Source organism: Lemur catta, chromosome 1, assembly GCF_020740605.2.
Source record: "Lemur catta isolate mLemCat1 chromosome 1, mLemCat1.pri, whole genome shotgun sequence".
Lineage (NCBI taxonomy): Eukaryota > Metazoa > Chordata > Mammalia > Primates > Lemuridae > Lemur > Lemur catta.
This window is the reverse complement of record NC_059128.1, coordinates 79,079,616-79,096,185: the sequence shown is the minus strand read 5'-3', so window position 1 is coordinate 79,096,185 and position 16,570 is coordinate 79,079,616.

Here is a 16,570-nt window from a genome sequence, read left to right as displayed (position 1 = left end):
CTCTCAGTCACCCCAGCCTGACAGTGCTAATCTCTGTTAATGGTAAAATGAGACTTCATGATTTTCAAGTGAAGATGTTTTCAAAACATTGTTTACAGAATGAGATGTGACTCTACAGATACCTCATAGAAGACAATCCAAGACCATACTTCATTAATTTGACAGAGTACTTAAAGGAAGCATCAAGAATTCAGTATTTGCATTTAAAAATACTTTTTAAAGGCCATTTTATATTAAGCCAATGCTAGAAAACTGAAATTTTTATCACGTAATCTTGACACCCAGCTTCTGGAATTGCTGCTCTCTTTTTACAGAAGTTATTTCTCAACAGATTTCAGAAAATATTAGTAATTATCCAGAGAATGGAATAAGCATGTATTCCTAAGTGTTTCAGAAATGTTTTATTTCACAAATAAGTCTTAATGGTATTATAGTTATACTTTATAAACAGGTTTTTCCAGATACTACAGGGTTTTGAATCTCAAAGTTAACATTATTGATTATTTGTAATCTTAGAACCAAATCTTTACATGTTGTGGTCACTATCATTAAATTATTTAGCAAATATTTTCAATATTATTCTGAATGACAGAAGTTAGTCTTAAACTCAGATTACTATATGGTAATTTAAAACAAAATAAAGGAGCAAGGATGGAGTATGGAGTTTCAGACATATGTCTTCCCAAAATCACTTTTATTGTTCATGGAACTGTCTTAAAAACGGCAAGAGACTACAAAAGGTAAACAGTGATCCTCTGTCCCTTTAAAAACTGCCAACAATTTGTACGAAAATTTGGTACCTTGGTTCTTGCCTCCATACCAGATAATCTGTGTGTGTCTTTCAGGGTAAAACTCTAGAGGGCTAAGGTTCAGTTTGTAATGCCCATCTCTCACATGTAGATTAACCACATTATTCCAGAGGGGGTTAGAGATTCTCCGTGGACTCCATAAACCCTAAGAGGTAATTTTGAGGTTTTCCAATAATATCATAGCAGAACTGTCCAAAGGAGTTGGGGAAAGATAATACTTTGAAAAAACAGAAATGTAAAAGGTTTTTGTCTTCATGTGTGTGTGTTTTTTTAAAGCACTGGAATAGGAATAGACATTAAATCTGTGTTGTAGGGAGACTAAGTTTCCAAACTGAAGACAACCTAATTGGTAACAGTTGTGCTGTGTTGTGTTAACGAGGCAGCTGTGATTATTCATCTTTCATTTTGCAACCACTGGTTTTGAGGTTATCTTTGTGCACATTAGGAGTCCCTTTTCAACAGGGACAGTTTCTTATACCAAGAATGGATACGGTTCTTGGGGCTCCTCAGAGAATCAGTAGATTAACAATGTACCCAGAAAGTTGTGAGTTGAAATTCTAGATAGGCATGACTTAGTCTAAATGAAGAATAGGAAACAGATTTCATCTTCCTACCAAGTACCTTACCATAATTAAACCTAAGATAAGAAAACCTGGATTAACCTAAAAGATTGTTGGGAGTTAATAGTATCAATAAAAGGATTAATGGTACCTAATAAAACCCAATAGATGTTTGTTGAATTGAATTGAAAATTTACTTTATGGGATTCTTATTGTTAAGTCATCTAAAATAATGATTTGAGTTTCTCAAAAATTTCAGGAGCGAATAAACTAAGTCAAAATATTCTTACATATAGAAGGCAAGTAAAAATAAATGAGAGCTATTCTGGTGGATACCTAGGCATTTATGGACTTTGGGTATCTAGCAAGAGAAAGGAAAAAATATATGATACACTAATAATTTTCCCATATCTACTGAGCTTCTTTCTTGTAAACTTTCCTTTATCTTATAAAGGCAAATCTGGCTTTATAAACCTGTTCCTTAAAAAGTTATTTGAAACAATCATCTAAAATTCATTTGAGGATTGAAAAGGATCCTTTGGCCGGGCGCGGTGGCTCACGCCTGTAATCCTAGCACTCTGGGAGGCCGAGGCGGGTGGATTGCTCGAGGTCAGGAGTTTGAGACCAGCCTGAGCAAGAGTGAGACCCCGTCTCTACTAAAAATAGAAAGAAATTATCTGGCCAACTAAAAATATATATATAGAAAAAATTAGCCGGGCATGGTGGCGCATGCCTGTAGTCCCAGCTACTGGGGAGGCTGAGGCAGGAGGATTGCTTAAGCCCAGGAGTTTGAGGTTGCTGTGAGCTAGGCTGATGCCAAAGCACTCACTCTAGCCTGGGCAACAGAGCGAGACTGTGTCTCAAAAAAAAAAAAAAAAAAAAAAAAGGATCCTTTTGTAAAATACAGAAACACCAAAAACTTTTGTAAATCTTAACAATCGTGTTCTGCTTAAAGTGAGGTACACAGGAAGTTTCCTGTGCTTTGTTTTTGTAGCAAGAACTTCAGATTTTATATTTTTACTTTACTGGGTCTATTAGATTTGGGAATTGTGATAGATTTCACTTTTTGTAACTTGACAAAACCCACAGAGAAGGACATTAACTTAGGAGATAATGACCAGGGACTGCACAGGTTCTGACAAAGAGCGTTTGATCTATCCTTCACTTGTTGAGCTACAACCAAGTGTTCCTCTTCTCAACTGAGCTTTCAAAGAGCTCTCTTTTGCCCTGTGAAAACCAGTGGCTGAGTTGGACAAACATATAACATTGTTAATTTTGCACTGGGACAACACAACAGAACATATCACAACATTAAAACTTGGCAGTTCTTCAGTGCAATGTATTTTAACTAATTTGCAAATAATCAGAGTTACTTGTGTACATAAACCTGTGTTTCGCAACTCTTTACCAAATGCAGCCTTTTGATTTCTTTTAGGAAAAGACCGGTTGTTTCACTAACATTTACGCTGCCTCAGAAATGTAATAGGAGTATAGTTGATTAAAGCATATTTCAGAGGGCTTGGTATGCAGAACTAGAAGCTATTGTAATTCCTACATACGTTTCCATTAGGTATGTAATGTGAGCACAGGTTTTCACAATTTACAGTTCCCATCGGTATTGTTTGCCAAATCACTGGATTTTTTATTTTACTGTTTTCTTTTCAACTTTGGGTGTTTTATTTCTATTCTCTAAAACTAAGTTTCCTGCTCTTAGGAGTCTCAGTGTTCTATTTCTTGAAACCAAGTGTTCCAGCTGACAGTGTTTGTCTTTGGTAGAACCTTCCCATAATAAACATAGTCAAGATCAGGTACATGAGCTTCTCTGTCATTTTAATGTGAGGAAAAACCATCTTTCAGAGACAAGGCACCATGTAGAAAAGTATTTCCAGGTGGGGAAGAACCTTTTTTTAACTGATTGTTCCTGATCCAGATTTCTCTGCACACTAAATAAACATCATAGAGTGAGTATGATACATAGAAATAGACTATACTGTGCAACCAACAGTGAAGATCATTGCTAATACGACCCTGGGTCATGTTTTCAAACAACCACTCTTACAGCCTTCATAATCATTTGGTTCTGAAACAAGCAGCGAAATTTATTTTCTTTTTATGCATTTATATTAATTGGTTCAACATAATGAATAAAGTGTTCTTAGAGAATTTGAGCCCCTTTGAGATAAGGTTTTAGGAAATTTTGCTGTTGATTCTGCCTTGTATGTAATAAATTTAAAGTTACAGAATGTGTTCCTAGACATAAGATTAGTTCATTTGATTCAGTTTGTCTTTGAACCAAGCTTAGCTCATGAACCAGTTGGAGGTTAGTCATAAATGAACAGTGACACCTTGCCATATGCTGTGCTGTCGGGAGGCAAATCTGATCTCCAAATTACTGATGAATCTTCATATCTCTGTAGCCAAAATACCATTTGCAAACCCTAACCTCAGATCTGTCAGGTGAATCCCGTCAGCCACGGCTTCAGATTTGTTTCACTGATTGCCTATCAAGTATATTGTTTGTGATGTTAGTGGGAGCATGCAAATTGGAGAGAAGAAATTGTTCTGGGAGTTCCTCTGTATTGAATTCTGTGTGTGCATTCAGGCCAGACAGTCATGGAATTCTCACTTACAAAGGGTTTAACCTGCTCTTCCAGTCATATTGTGAGGACCAACAAATATTTTCTGAGTTTTAGTAAGATTGGAAAACGTTTATGGAGATTTTCCCAGTTAAATCTATGACAGTGTCAATTTAAGTAGTGCAATTAAGTATATTCTGAAATAACTGCAACACAAAATTGAAATGTGCCAGTATGTCAGCTTTCCACCTAGAAGATACTATAAAGCTTATACTTCTCTAAATAAATGTTATTAAATAAGCCATATCACAGATTAAGTAATTGTATATACTTTTCTATATACCCCTTCAGAAACCAGGTATTTTGCATATGATTGATTTTAGAAAGATTTTGGAGCTGAGGTTTGTCCATGTAATTAGATTAAAGTATATGTATATGTACTGTATCTGCAATTTTCAAATTGTAATTTCCTATACATTTATTAAATAAAGTGTTGTTTTGCCATATGGTTTATTAAAAAGTAAAAATGTACAGTCCCTTAAATTTCTGCTCTTTTTATTGATACTAGTAGACCTAGAAACATATTCTTGAAAAGCATTGGAAAATATACTACAACCTATCCAGTTTTTTAATCTCAGATTATCGTGCCTTCTTGAAAACAATCTTCCAGATAGGATAAAAAGAGATATTAAAAGAACCTTTCTCTTTTGATATCAGTCACTCATAATGTTCTTACAGTCCCAGCAACAATGGCAGAAAAGAAAGAAGCCAATAGTGTGGGCCAGGGTCAGCAAACTAGGCCCAAGAGCTAAGAATGGTTTTTACATTTTTAAATGGTTCAAACAAAAATCAGTAGAATGATAATATTTCATGATGTGAAAATTATATGAACTTTAAATTTCAGTGTATATAAAATGTTATTGGAACACAGTATAGTCATTCAATTATGCATTGTCTATGGCCACTCTTATGCTACTTTGGCAGAGTTGAGAAGTTGTGACAAATAAAATATTTACTATCTGGCCCTTTATAGGAAAAGTTTGCCAACCATTGGTGTAGACTGTTGTGCTATTTTAAGGCTATAACAACATATATGGATGCAGTAAACTCTATTCTAGAGTCTGCCTAGAAGTTTTTGTGACTGGCAAATCTAAGCCCATCTGAGTCACCAAAGGTTCTTTCTCTCCCTTGACCTTATTTATTTATTTTTAATCCCCCTTTGGGTTTGGAGCAGAATATAAGAAAAGAGTAACAAGATTTCAATGTTGTTCGTGTACCATATGTTCTATCTAACATCACTAGCAAAGCAGTTTTCTTCCCATAACACCATAATCACCAGGATCATTTACAACATAAAAGCTTATTTACTTGATTTTTTAATTTTTCACTTGTTAAAAAAATAAAGGAAATAAAAATATGTGTAGAATACCCTATGTAGTTTGTACCAATTAGGAGCTTACAAATGAAAAATAACATTTTATCTTCAAAATAAGATGAAAATTGGTTGTCAGGCTCTTACATTCTTTAAAGTTTTAGAGTTTCCTAGGAAAAGACAACTATATTTTAAAAGGAGTGATAAAAACATAGTTGTAAATAAGATATACTAGTAAATGCTGAGATGTTGCATATTATTTGATTATCTATCTGGCTATATTTCTATTTTGATGTGGTTTTTTTTTGGTCTATGTCACATGTTAAATACTAATTTGGGTTAACAATCTTATGAGCTCTTGTTTATGCTAAACCCTGTTTTATTTAATATACTAGTAGAATAGTATTTTTTGGTTATATTTCAACTCCAACTGTGGTCTCATTATAATTGCTGTAAGCTATGAAATAGACTAAGCATAAATAGGAAGTATGAAACCCTATGACTAAATATAATCTCTACATGAATCATGTGTTTAAAATTAGGAGGTTTAAAAATCCAGCTTCAGTGACATATCACCAAAGATACCATTTCGAGCAGTATTCTGGTTTAACAGACTCTCATGTGATTTTTTTACAGAGCATTACAAACTATAAAGTTTGGCCATGGGTATTACCCAATGGACATGAAGATGATACTTTGTGAATTGCCAGATAGCTTCCACATCTCCTGGGTTTTTCCAAAATTTGTTCTGGTTTTATTTTCAAATTCCTATTGTTACTTGCCAGTTTCTGCACATTGGTTTGTGGTATGTTGGTTGTTTTTTTAACACTTTAGTTCACTTTAACAAAATGCTGATGTTATGGGAAAAATGTGTGTGGGTTGGTTTTCTCCAAAATATATTGAGCTATTTCTTGCTAAGAGAGTAGGATTTGTTTTTAATAGGAAATTGTTAGCGACATCATGAAGGCAACAGTAGCCCCAGAACAAGACGGACCACCTCTGCTCCCTTGACTTTCCTAGGATTTGAAGACATGACCCCACTTCCTTTCCAGAGGAAACCTGCTAACAGTTTTAACGGTTACAGGGATATTTGCCTTTGAACAGTGATCACCGTGAATGTTTGACCTCAGGGAATGAATAAGGACTGGGGTGAAGGTAAGAAGTGTTTCCTGGGCTTCCATTCACTTATCTATCATACTCACCTGCGAAGGCTGTAGGGAAAATCCTGGTCCAACAGGCTCATAATCAGTTTGTAGCTTGACTGAAGTTTAAGTATTGTCAGAACACAAGCCTATTCCATCCTCTCTTTGCTTCATGTAAGAATATTTTCCAAAGTCCAGGATATTTTTAAAACCCCTAAGACAAAGTGTTATATAATTTAGTGTATTAGTCATTGATGTATATTTGGTTCTAGAAGCACTTCTCATCTTTAAGGTGCCATGATTTTGAAATAGCAATATCTCAAAAAGTTGATGCAATTGGTTGGAAATGGTGTCTTTCTAATGGATTGAGAATATTTTCAAATGCCATCATTTTATAATCATTCAACCAAGGATTGATCTTTGAAACCCACCGAACATGCTATGGAATACAACACAAAATTGCTGTGGAATTTTTTAAGTTAAACAAGAAATAAGACAACATTATGTTTTTGGAGGGCATCCTGGGCCTTACCCTTAGCCCTACAGATAGAAGATCACACTTGTCTCCCATCAGGGAGGGCTTCAGAAACCATGACCAGTAGGATAAAGTCCATCCTCTTCATAATAACATACGAAGTCCTGATCTAGTCATTGCTTACTGGGCCACCACAGAGTTCCACCTTCTCTCTACCACCACTGTCCTGTCTCCCATGTGTCAGCGATACCAAACTACAGTCAGCTTTGGTTAACCAAGGAAACAAATAATTGCTAACACTTACTGAGCCCTTACTGCATTCCAGATACTGCTGTGCACTTTATGTTTAATCCTTGTGTTGGTACTGTGAGGAACACTATAATCCTCACCAGTGACTTGCCCAAAGTCATACAGGTAGAGTTGTAACACAGTAATAGAAGGTCACAGACAACACTTAAATACAGTTATAACTAGTAATATGTAATACAAGAAGGATTCAGTGGAGACTAATGTAGTTAAAATTACAATCAAGTTTTAGGTAACATGTATAAAAGTAATGTTAGTATAATAGTTTAGGAGCACTGGACACACGTTTGGCAAAAAAGTACCCAAAAGTTTACTGTTTCTTGAGTTCTTGTTTTTTGGGTTACCAGAATAATATCGAATCAGGTCCTTTTATGTTCTTCTTACCATCCCTTCCTCTATCCTCAGCCCTCACAACCATGACTTGGCAGGGCTGGAATCCAAGCCACAGAGGCTGGGCTCCTCTTGACCAGCCACTCCTTTGCTGCTGGGACACTGCACTTCCCCATTCACACCTGGTCTTGTTTGTGAGGGGCAGGGGTAGCTCCATGTCACCTGCTGGTCATAGTAGTCCTCCCCATCTTAAATCAATGCATATATGGTTTGGGGAAAGGGGAGGGAGGCTAAATCAAAGAGAAGCAGCCCTTACCAGGAGAGCGTGGAGACAAACAACTCAGAAATGCATAAAGAATGTGAACCCACAGCAAACAAACAAAAGCATTAAGCCTCTGGTAATTCACAGAAATATCCAGGAAGGCATTGAACTTCCCACAAGTCACACAGAGTTAAGGGTTAAAACTGATTCATCCTGGTTGGGGAGTGGTAAGTTCCAGTTGATACATGGGTTAGTTACGAGGTAGCTCCAAACCAAATGCTTAGATGCTTTCCTTGTGAGATCACAGAGAAGCAGGCTGCCTGGGCTTCCATCCTGGATCTCCCTCCCTAGCAGTGCGATTTTGGGAACGTCACTGAACTTCTCTGTGCTTTAGTTTCTCCAACTGAAAATAGGGATAATAAGTGTCCCTACCTAATGTGATTTTTATGGAGATTAAGTGAGTTAGGAACATACAAAACTCAAATGTCAGCTATTACTATGAGTTAACTTTTTCACAAATGCACTACCTGTTACTTTTTTCTACGTTGCCTGCCTTGCAGCACCCAAAACAAGACATACTTTATCCTCTGCTCCCTTGCCTCTTTCTTTGCCTGGAAGATCTTTCCCCCAACTTCTTTAACTCACTAAAACCAACTGCCCCTTAAAGATGCTACTCCAAAAGCATCATCTCCAAGAAAGCTTTCCTCCTCTCCCTGTGTGAGCTAGAAGCTCCCCTCTGTGTTCCACCATTTGGTCACCCAGACAGCCACCACTGCCTCATTACCACAAGCCCCTTATGGGCAGTACCTGGGTCTTCTCTTTGAATCTCCAGTGTGGGAGACACAGGAGGGCTGGATGGATGTTCCCATGGTTGGAAACTACACATTCATTAAATATCTATTTCTGCACAGAAAATTTTGAAAGAGCCCTAAGAACCCCCACTGTCAATGCACTAATCTCTTTCCTATAATGTAACTGAAACCCTATCATAAAACTGCTCTTCTATAAAAGCATTCCAGATTGGCCATCTCCCAATTACAAAGAATTGGGTTTTTACACTTAGAGTATGTATAGTTACACTATAGCTAGGCAGGTCTTTATGGTTATTTTATCTGTTTAAGATTGCAACAAAAATTAGATACTTTTCGGAAACATCTCAGACAATTATATAATTAATTACAACTAAATTAGTGTTAATGGCCAGCAGTTATTATCACCTATAGAATGTGATGATATTTCTCTGAGCCCAGCAGTAGCACTAAGCTGGTTCCTGACAATTCTAGCCTTGCTGATGACAACTTATTTGTTTTCATAGAAGACTCTCTTTTTAAAAGATGAATTAATAAGGTGACTTCTTTCAGCTTGAAATTAAGGAACAGCTCACCCTACTTTGAAATTATTAATGGATTTTAAAATCAATAATCTAGGCCAGGCATGGTGACTTATGCCTGAAATCCTAGCACTTTGGGAGGGCGAGGTGATAGGATCGCTTGAGGCCAGGAGTTTGAGACCAGCCTGGGCAACATAGTAAGACCCTGTCTCTGCAAAAATTTAAAAAACTAGCCAGGCACAGTGGCGCACGCACCTGCAGTCCTAGCTACTCAGGAGGCTGAGGCTGGAGAATCACTTAAGCCCAGGAGTTCGAGGCTATAGTGAGCTATGATCATGCCACTGCACTCCAGCCTGGTAGACAGAGCAAAACCCTGTCTCAAATAATAATCATTACCATCTTTATTCTTACTGTCAAACATTTAACCACGTATATACAAATACATTGGATTAAAAGATAGAAGAGCTGATTCTAGTTCCCGCTTTGCTAAGTGTGTCATTGGGCAAGTTACTCTTTTGCTGGGCCTCGGTGTAGATGTCTGTATAGTAATAATAATCATCACTGATCGAGTGTTCAGCAATGTACATGCCAGGCACTGTTCTAAAAGTTTTTGGGGTATTAGTGAACCCTACCAAATAGCCCTATGAGTCCCTATGAGTTATTATTACCCTGTTGTACAGATGAGGAAACTGAGGCAGGGAAAGGTTAAGTATCTTGTCCAAGGTTCACTAATAAGTAGCAGAGCTGGGATTCCAACCCAGACAGTCTGCCTCCAGCATCCCCACTCTTAGCCTGGGGAGGGCTGTGAGGGAGGAAGGGCACAGCAGGAAACATGCCTTATTTATCAATAACTTCCCAACTGGATGTCCGTGTCCCCATCTTAACTCTGTCCCCATCTATCCTAGAAGTCCCAGACACTTTCTGACATTTTTCACAAATAACCCGGAAGGGGCTATGCTCTACTGCCTTTTCTCTTGTACGCTTAGTTGGTGAGACACCAAGGAGAGACAGCAAAGTGCAATGGAAAGGAGAGGGTTTGATCCGGCCTGCAGCAGGTTCAGTTTCAGCTCTGTGAGGTTACTAGCTGTGTGATCTTAGTAAGGGTCTAAGCCCCTTTTCTTCATCTATATGAGAATAACATCCTGAACCTCACAAGATTGCTTTAAGGATTAACTAAAATAATGTGCATAAAATATCTCACACAGTGTTTGATATTCAATAAATTATCTCTTTCTTCCACTCATTCTGTGATTGAAAAACTGCAGTTTCAAAGTCACAGACAAACATACAAGGAGGATGCAGGGTCAGCTTCACAAGTGAGTCACCCATAACCGTCCCAGCACAGAACATGCCATCAGCTCGGGAATAACATCCCAGCACAGCCCCTTCCCTCGTCCTTCCACCGAAAGGCTACGGTGGGGGATGCTTTGGAGAATGTGTCCAGGAGCAGAATCTGATCAGTCACAAACAGAAAAACCTAAAAATTCTTAGGAAGCCTCCTGGTTCAATACATCCACACCGACTAAATCATGGCCTAAAAATAGTTTTTCTCTGGAGAGAAACCTAGCTAGAGACGTGCCTACATCATGTCGCAGTGACAGAATCAGGGCTCAGATTGCTACACGTTCCCATGACCTGAACCTCCCCTATGTTCCCCCACACGTCCCCAGGACACGCACAGCTAATACTAGCACCACGTGTCCTCGTCCTCCCCCTCCCTTTCACAATAAATGCCCCCCACACACACCTGAAATGCTGAGTTCACCAACAACTACACCCCACCCTCCAAACCATCACTCCCATCCCTGTACCTGGCACTTACCTCTACAGGTTACCTCAGTAGGAAAGAGAGAGCCTAGATCCCTCACCCAACCCCAAGCCCCTCCTGGGGCCATCTCAACAACCTAAACGGACTTGAACTAGTTCAGTTTATAACCACATTGGATTCTTCCTCTCATTTCCCAGTGGACCTCAATGTTGAATATACCCACAGCCCAACCAAAATGAGTCAACACCTTGAGGACAGAGTTGATGTCCTGTTTGCCCGCCCCCCATCCTTAGTGTCTATCACAATGAAAATCTCTCCTCACCAGGCATGGTGGCTCATGCCTGTAATCCTAGCTCTCTGAGAGGCTGAGGCAGGCAGATCATTTGAGCTCAGGAGTTTGAGATTGCTGTGAGCTAGGCTAATGCCACGCACTCTAGCCCAGGCAACAGAGTGAGACTCTGTCTCAAAAAAAAAAAAAAGAAAAGAAAAGAAAATCTCTCCCTAGGGCATCACTGGAATAATGAATATATGCTAGAACTGTGCTGTCCAATATGGTAGCCACTAGCCACATTTGACCATTTACATGTAAGTTAAAATTAATCAAAATTAAATTCTATTATATGATCCAGCCATTCCATTCTTAGGTATTTACCCAAGAAAAAAGAAAACATATTTTTACACAAAGATTTGTATAATGATGCTCATAGCAGCTTTATTTGCAATGGCTGAAAACTGGGGGAAAAACAAATATTCATCCACAGATGAATGGATAAACAAATTGTGATATATCCATAAAATGGGATAATACTGAGCAACAGAAGGGAGTGAATTATTGATACATAGAACAACATGGGTGAATCTCAAAATAAGTATGCTGAGCAAAAGCACCAGACAAAATAGAGTAAATACTGCATGATTCCATGTATATATAATATTCTAAAAAATGCAAACTAATCTATTATGATTGAAAGCAGGTCAGTGGTGGTCTGCGGATGGGGGGAGCAGGGCAGGACAGGAGGGAGGGATCACAAAGGTGCAGAAGGAAACTTTTTGGGGTCATGGACATGTTTACTGCTCTTGATTGTAGTGAAGTTTCACAGGTGTATACATATGCCAAAACTTATCAAATTGTACCCTTTAAATATGTGCAGGATATTATATCAATTACGTCAATTATATCTCAGTTAAAAACAAGAATAAAAATTAGTCAATAAATTTAAAAATTAAGATCCTAAGTTATGCTAGCCACATTTCAAGCACCCAATAGCCAAATGTGGCTTGTGGCTACCATAGTGCTCAGTGTAGATATAGAAGATTAACATTAACATTATAGACAGTTCTGTTGAACAGTGCTGCTCTAGAATTTCAGAAAGTCAGAGTTGCAAGGGCCTCAGAAGCCATCTGCACCGCCCTCCACGAAGCATAAACCTGTTCTAAAAATCCCTGTGACCTCACACGTACGCAGGCCTTGGGCCACACCACACTTAGCCCCACACAGGGGCTCACAGTCTGCTTAGGTTCTTGGTCCTACCCCTCTGTGCTCCATCAGCCATCCTCCTCCGTCTTCACCCTTCCCTCCTCTGATTTCTCCCATGCTAGAACAACCACCTAAGTCACCTGGACCCTGAGTCTGCCTCTGGCTATTGCCCTCCTTCACAGGCAAAATCCCTTTCACCCACAAATTTACTGTACTATGGATTTTTCATTGCCTCCACTTGACCAAAATATCACCCGAGAACACCAGTGCTCTTCTAAGCAATAAAGCCACTGGGCATGTCTCAACCCTTTAAGTTACTAGATTTTAAATTTTTTCTTTATTTTCAATACATAAACCTTCCTATAATTCAAAAATCAAAGCAATATAAAAAGATAGACCACAGACATCTCACCCTCCTGCTCACACTGTCCTCACTGTCTGTTCCCCAATAAGTTAGCCACTTGTATTAGCTTCTTGGGTGTCTTCTTCCAGAGTTTCCCTCCTCCACTCCCCCTTCATCCCCCACACACACGAAAAGAAGCACAGCACACACACTGCCTGCTCAGATGCTTTGTTCTGTTCACCCAAGAATCTAATCTCAGTGATCATCCATGGCAGGACTTGCAGAACTTCCACCAGCTTTTGTTCAGCTGAGTTCTCACTGGGTCTGCCAATGCCTCCTGGAGACTCACCTCCTTGGTTCTGTGCCTGGCTCTCCTCTCACCTCTCTGACCACTTCTTCTGGCTCCCTTCCCTCCTCCTGCTCCTTACATGTTGTAGTCCTCCAGAGCCCTGTCCTTTCTTCTCATGCTCCGGCTCAGCCTGTGGAAGCTCAGACATTGCTGGCAAGAAAGTCCCTAGGGAAGCAGAAGCAGAAGAAGTGAGACCACTTCTGTCAAATACAAGCTGTCATGAGTTGTCGTGAAGCCATCTGCCTCCACAGTTGCCACTGTGGCTATTTTCACAGCCACCGGAAAGAGACCCATGAAGGGAGATCTGTAGCACAAGCCCACACTTGGTACTTTTACGAGTATCCTTATGTACCCATGTGTCCCCAGGTTTTGGGAAGCAGAGCCATTGCTCTTCTGCTCATCTGAACTATGAAAGCAACTAATTATGAGCAAAAGAATCACAGGCAAGAAAGATAGTACGCAAAGATGGGTCGTGGATGCCAACTGGGAGTTTAGGGCAGGGGCAGCAGCTGTGACCTGGTTTGATCTGGATCAGCCTCTGGGCTAACTTAGGCAAGCTACCTCAGTTTCCACATTTGCACAGTGGCCTGCTTGGTACTGTACAATGTGACTGGCACATGGCAAGTACTCAGTAACTACCAGTTTTCCTCCTCAAGCACTCTTCCCGACCCCCACCCCCAGTAGCCATCCTGGCAGCCAGATGGATCCATAGAAACAGTGTGCCCAGTGCCTTTACACCTTTTGCTCTCATGCGTGTGCCTCTTGCTGGCACCTGTAATCCTAGCTATTTGGGAAGCTGAGGCAAAAGGATCACTTGACCCAGGAGTTGGAGGTTGCAGTGAGCTATGATGATGAGACTGCACTCTAGGCAGGGTGACAGAGGGAGACTCTGTCTCAAAAAAAAAAAAAAGAAGATTAAATATAGATCCAGTTAAATATAGAGAACAGTTTTCACTGAACAAATAGGCAAAGCCACCTTGACCAGGCAGTGTCTATAAGAAGAAATTATTGTGTAGCATTTCGAAGAAAAATGATGAGCTTCACAGGTAATTAAAGAAATGTAAATAAAGCCACCTAGGTACTGTTTTGCAAATGTTAAATCAACAAACTCTTAGAACCCACCGTTTTAAAAGTCTGCCCTTGGAAGGCTTTGAGGAATGCCCTTTGGTACATTGTTGGATTGCTATCAGCTGGTACAGTCTTTCCAGAGGACAATCGGCAAAGTTTATAAAATAGGGCATTAAAATAGCTGTGCCCTTTGACCAAATTATTCTGGTCGTGGAAATTTTCCCCACGGGAATAATTCAAGGGAGGGGAAAAAAAAGTCAAAACAAAATATTTGCATAGGGCAAGGGGTAAGGAGGGGGAGGCACACCCCCTAGTGGGGAGAATCTGAATTACCTAGAATTTGTTTTGTGTTTGTTTGTTTTTTGAGACAGAGTCTCGCTTTGTTGCCCGGGCTAGAGTGAGTGCCTTGGCGTCAGCCTAGCTCACAGCAACCTCAAACTCGGCTTCAGCGATCCTACTGCCTCAGCCTCCTGAGTAGCTGGGACTACAGGCATGTGCCACCATGCCCGGCTCATTTTTGCTATATATATTTTAGTTGACCAGATAATTTCTTTCTGGTTTTTTTTTGTTGTTTTTTTTTTTAGTAGAGACGGGGGTCTCACTCTTGCTCAGGAGCGATCCACCCGCCTCGGCCTCCCAGCGTGCTAGGATTACAGGCGTGAGCCACCGCGCCCGGCCTGTTTTTGTTTTTGTTTTAGCCTAGACCTGCTCTTCTTTCCTGAGTTTCTGATTTCTTCCTGTGCTCTTACCTGTATTCTCCTGGTTAGAAATCCCACTCTATCCTTCCACTTTTAACTTTTTATTTTTTAACTTTATAACTAAACTGTTAAATGTATTTTTAAAATTTATTTTACATGTATTCCCAATCTCTGCCTCCATCCTCCTTTCCTAAAATCACCATTATCCCGATGTCTAGCAGTATAAAATTTTTTGCCTTGTTTTGACCTTTATAAAATTATCATACAGTATGCATTATTTTATACCTGACTTTGTTTGCTCAACATTCTGTTTGTAATATTCATTCACATTGTTGCTGTGTAGCTGTAGTGTTTTGTTTGCATGTTTGTTTTGCTGTTACATATTTCATTGCATCAATCTACTACAATTTTTTTTGAGACAGTCTCACTCTGTCAGCTAGAGGGGAGTACAGTGCCCTGATCATAGCTTATTGTCATCTTGAGCTCCTGGGCTCAAGGGATTCTCCTGACTCAGCCTCCCAAGTAGCTAGGGGTACAGGCACACACCACCATGCTCAGCTAATTTTTAAAAAAATTTTAGATGCCTCCTTTCCGTCAGAGGGAGTTAAAAAAAACTTTATTTAGAGATGGGGTCTCGATATCTCTCTCTGTTGCCCAGGCTGGTCTTGAACTCCTGGCCACAAGTAATTCCCCTGCCGTGGTCTCCCAAAGCGCTAGGATTACAGGCATGAGCCACCACACCTGGCCTACTACAATTTATAAATCCAGCCTATTTTTCATGAACATTTGAATTGTTTCTAGTTCATTATTGGCTATTACCAATAATGCTGCTATAAGCAATTCTGTATGCCTCTTAGTGTACATGTGCACACATTTTTGTTGAGTATATACCAAGGAGTCAAGTTGCTATGTCACAGAATATGCCTATGTTTTAACTTTTTTTAGATAATGCCAAACAATTTTTCAAAGTCAAACCAATTTACACTCCCTCCAGCAGGGTATGGGAGTAGCCACTGCCCCACACTTGCAGACTTAGCATTGTCAGTCTTTTGATTTTAACCATTATGGAGGCTATGTGTTGGCATATCATTCTGATTTTATAAATAATTTGCATTTCCCTGGTGCAAATTTAAAAGAACTAGTGAAGGTACGCCCCTAGTGGGAAAAATCTGAATTACCTGGGAGATTTATTTTCCAGCATATACAGGCTTCCACTATAGAGTATAGAGTGTACAGGCTTCCTGGGCTTTCCTCCTCCCTTGGAAGGCTTTGAGGAATGGTCCTTTGGTGCATTCTTGGATTGCTATCAGCTGGTACAGTCTTTCCAGAGGACAACTGGCAAAGTTTATAAAATAGGGCATTAAAATAGCTGTGCCCTTTGACCAAATTATTCTGGTCGTGGAATTTTTCCCCATGGGAATAATTCAAGGGAGGAAAAAAAAGTCAAAACAAAATGTTTGCATAGGGCAAGAATTCTCAGGGTAAGGAAAGGGAGGCACACCCCCTAGTGTGAAGAGTCTTGAAGAATGAAAAGTTGAACATATTTCATAAATTCATTGTCCATTTGGATATCCTGTTTTACAAATTGCCCCTTTAAATCTCTTGCTCATTTTTCTATTAATTATTATATTAACTTGTAAGACTTATTTATAGATTCTGACACAAATAATTTATCAGTTGCATGTGTTGCTGCACGTTTCCACCT